We start from the raw sequence: 5,000 nt of genomic DNA on the forward strand, positions 1-5,000 counted from the left end.
CTTCAGTCGAAAAGAAATGAAGGTTTTTGATGAACACATTTCTCCATATAATGGACGTCAATGGGCCCCAAACGGGTCAAGGTCCAGATGACAGTGTCAGCGCCGCTTCAACGGGCTTTAAACGACACCAGACGATGAATACGGGTCTTATCTAGCGAAACCATCGTCATTTCAAACATAAATAGAAAAGAACATAAATAGAAAAGTTTAAGTTTTATAAGCACAAGCGCTCGCCTTGCTCTGTTCTGTGATGCGCGTTCGTGACGTCACGTAATACGCAGTTACGCTGAAAAGGTCACGCTTGACGAGTCAGTGTTTACAGATGTGCGGAAGGAGGACCATACACACATATTCAAATGTCTTTGTGTCAGTTTATCGTTAAAATGCCCATCTCGTGTGTGTATCCTGGTGTTGGAATATTAAAAAGCCTAAAAGAACATTTTCGTCAGGACAGACATTTTGGACTTTTCACAGAAGCGAGACCTTTACAGCGTAACTGCGTATTAATGACGTCACGAACGCGCATCACAGAACAGAGCAAGGCGAGCGCTTGTGCTTATAAAACTTAAACTTTATTTATTTATGTTTGAAATGACGATGGTTTCGCTAGATAAGACCCGTATTCATCGTCTGGTGTCGTTTAAAGCCCGTTGAAGCGGCGCTGACACTGTCATCTGGACCTTGACCCGTTTGGGGCCCATTGACGTCCATTATATGGAGAAATGTGTTCATCAAAAACCTTCATTTCTTTTCGACTGAAGAAAGAAAGACATGGACATCTTGGATGACGTGCGGGAGAGTAAACTATCAGCAAAAGTTTTATTAAAAGTGAACTAATCCTTTAAGTTATAACTGGAGCTTTATCTGCAGGGAGGAATATTGGAGAACATGTTCGACGCGTTCCCTCCTTTAACAGCCATTCTTCGTCAACATTTCTGGACACAACTGGATATCCATCTTCAAGGAAAACCCCGCGTTGCGCGTTCGTTTTTCGGATACCCAAAGTATTCCCACACTGCAGATTTTAACTTTTTTGTCAGCGGGGATCGAGATCAGAACATCCAGCCGCTGTCTCAGACGTCGTCTCCGCTGCACATGTGGAGTCTGAGCAGTCGAGTGGAAAGAAGCTGCGCGCATGTGAGATCTGGTTACATTTTTTTTCCAAAACCGGTAATAAGCAAATATTCACGATATGATAATCGTACATGTCAATATCGTGATAAACCGCCATACCGGACCGCTGACCTAATGCGGGAACATTACGGGGAGAGCGCTGGACACACAGGATTCAGGGCCCTTTCACTCCTACTGTACCTCACTCCTACTGTACCTCACTCTACTGTACCTCACTACTACTGTACCTCACTCCTACTGTACCTCACTCCTACTGTACCTCACTCCTACTGTACCTCACTCCTACTGTACCTCACTCCTACTGTACCTCACTCTACTGTACCTCACTCCTACTGTACCTCACTCTACTGTACCTCACTCCTACTGTACCTCACTCCTACTGTACCTCACTCCTACTGTACCTCACTCCTACTGTACCTCACTCCTACTGTACCTCACTCCTACTGTACCTCACTCCTACTGTACCTCACTCCTACTGTACCTCACTCCTACTGTACCTCACTCTACTGTACCTCACTCCTACTGTACCTCACTCTACTGTACCTCACTCCTACTGTACCTCACTCCTACTGTACCTCACTCCTACTGTACCTCACTACTACTGTACCTCACTCCTACTGTACCTCACTCCTACTGTACCTCACTCCTACTGTACCTCACTCCTACTGTACCTCACTCCTACTGTACCTCACTCCTACTGTACCTCACTCCTACTGTACCTCACTCTACTGTACCTCACTCCTACTGTACCTCACTCTACTGTACCTCACTCCTACTGTACCTCACTCCTACTGTACCTCACTCCTACTGTACCTCACTCCTACTGTACCTCACTCCTACTGTACCTCACTCCTACTGTACCTCACTCCTACTGTACCTCGCTCCTACTGTACCTCGCTCCTACTGTACCTCGCTCCTACTGTACCTCACTCCTACTGTACCTCACTCCTACTGTACCTCACTCCTACTGTACCTCACTCCTACTGTACCTCGCTCCTACTGTACCTCGCTCCTACTGTACCTCGCTCCTACTGTACCTCGCTCCTACTGTACCTCGCTCCTACTGTACCTCGCTCCTACTGTACCTCGCTCCTACTGTACCTCACTCCTACTGTACCTCACTCCTACTGTACCTCACTCCTACTGTACCTCACTCCTACTGTACCTCACTCCTACTGTACCTCACTCCTACTGTACCTCGCTCCTACTGTACCTCACTCCTACTGTACCTCACTCCTACTGTACCTCACTCCTACTGTACCTCACTCCTACTGTACCTCACTCCTACTGTACCTCGCTCCTACTGTACCTCGCTCCTACTGTACCTCGCTCCTACTGTACCTCGCTCCTACTGTACCTCGCTCCTACTGTACCTCGCTTTATGTCTGTACCTCCTACTGTACCTCGCTCCTACTGTACCTCGCTTTATGTCTGTACCTCGCTTTATGTCTGTACCTCACTCCTACTGTACCTCACTCCTACTGTACCTCACTCTACTGTACCTCACTCAGACTGTACCTCACTCCTACTGTACCTCACTCCTACTGTACCTCACTCCTACTGTACCTCACTCCTACTGTACCTCACTCCTACTGTACCTCACTCAGACTGTACCTCACTCCTACTGTACCTCACTCAGACTGTACCTCACTCCTACTGTACCTCACTCCTACTGTACCTCACTCCTACTGTACCTCACTCCTACTGTACCTCACTCCTACTGTACCTCACTCTACTGTACCTCACTCAGACTGTACCTCACTCCTACTGTACCTCACTCCTACTGTACCTCACTCCTACTGTACCTCACTCCTACTGTACCTCACTCCTACTGTACCTCACTCCTACTGTACCTCACTCCTACTGTACCTCACTCCTACTGTACCTCACTCTACTGTACCTCACTCCTACTGTACCTCACTCTACTGTACCTCACTCTACTGTACCTCACTCCTACTGTACCTCACTCCTACTGTACCTCACTCCTACTGTACCTCACTCCTACTGTACCTCACTCCTACTGTACCTCACTCCTACTGTACCTCACTCCTACTGTACCTCACTCCTACTGTACCTCACTCTACTGTACCTCACTCCTACTGTACCTCACTCTACTGTACCTCACTCTACTGTACCTCACTCCTACTGTACCTCACTCTACTGTACCTCACTCCTACTGTACCTCACTCTACTGTACCTCACTCTACTGTACCTCACTCTACTGTAGAGTGGCATTTTTCTTTTATGCCAAAAATCATGAGGATATTAAGATCATGTTCCATGAAGATATTTAGTAAATGTCCTACCGTAAATATATAAAACATGTATTTCTGTGAGTGAATGCAGCACAATCGTGAACATAAATGCACAACTTTAAAGGAGATTTTCTCAATGTTTAGATTTTTTTGCTCCTCAGATTCCAGATTTTCAATAGTTGTGTCTCGACCAAATATTGTCCTATCCTAACACATTTTTTTTATTCAGCTTTATATGATGTATAAATCATAATTTCAGAAATTGACCCATGTGACTGGTTTTGTGGTCCAGGGGTCACATGTTTGTGAACATCTTTATGTAACACAGAATCAGAGCTGAAGTGGATCTGAAGGTTCAGAAACGGGAGCCGTGTGGACGGGTTAATGTGACACACTGATTGTGGATGTGTGTGTGCCAGGGTTCTGCGCGCGTATAATTTAAGCGGCTGGTCTAATTTAAGAGCTCGCAACCGATGATTACAGCGCAGAACCGAACCGCTCCCACTGCACCACAGCAGTGTGTGTTTCTCATTACAGCGGGCATGAAACCACACACACACACACACACACACACACACACACACACACACACACACACACACACACACACACACACACACACACACACACACACACACACACACACACACACGCACGCACACACCTGGAGATCTAAACACACACACACACACACGAGACATAAAATCACTGAGCCGCCGAGTTACGCTTCACGTATGTCCGTTGAATGGCCGGTTTGTTCGCTGCGGTTGCCAGACGTTCAGGATCTGCGGGTTCAGTCTCAAGCACGAGTAATTGGCGAGTTGCTAAGATTAGAGTCGGGGATCCTAACACACTTAACCCTTATTTTCCTCAAGGGTCCCGTTTCCCGGCTCTTCAGATGAAATGCGCCGGATAAACCCGTTCATGGATGCGGAGAGCAGTTGCTCTTTCATTGCTCGAGTGCTTTTAAAGGAATCCTAATAATCCAAATAACTTTTAAGTATGCATGGCATTTGTGTTTTACAGCATGATCAAACATATATCAGATTTTCAGCACTTTTAAGACTATTAAATAGTGCGTATGAATTGTTTGAAAGAGTGTTTATGCTCACACATTCACACAGATCGGCATATCTGACCCTGGATCACGAAACCAGTCTGGAGCCGCACGGGTATATCTGTGGCAATATCAACTATACATCGGGTCAAAATTATCCATTTTTCTTTTATGCCAAAAATCATGAGGATATTAAGATCATGTTCCATGAAGATATTTAGTAAATGTCCTACCGTAAATATATAAAACATGTATTTTTGTGAGTGAATGCAGCACAATCGTGAACATAAATGCACAACTTTAAAGGAGATTTTCTCAATGTTTACATTTTTTTTTTTTTTTTTTGTATCTCGACCAAATATTGTCCTATCCTAACACACCACACATCAATGGAGAGATTATTTATTCAGCTTTATATGATGTACACATCTCAATGTCAGAAAATTTACCCATGTGATCCAGGGTCACATATATACACAGTCCAGTTTGAAGGTTTTGATGTCAGATCATTATCGTGTGCATGTGTGTGTGTGTGTCTGTGTGTTTGTGTGTGT

At 45.3% G+C, this 5,000-nt stretch overlaps 1 protein-coding gene across 1 annotated transcript in view; it reads left to right on the plus strand.

Annotated features, from left to right (window-relative positions):
* Window positions 1–5,000, plus strand: part of adgra1b (adhesion G protein-coupled receptor A1b) — a 160,439-nt gene that overhangs the window by 19,987 nt on the left and 135,452 nt on the right. The window lies entirely within an intron of this gene.

This window comes from Phoxinus phoxinus, assembly GCF_949152265.1.
Source record: "Phoxinus phoxinus genome assembly, chromosome: 14".
In the NCBI taxonomy this organism is placed as follows: Eukaryota; Metazoa; Chordata; class Actinopteri; order Cypriniformes; family Leuciscidae; genus Phoxinus; species Phoxinus phoxinus.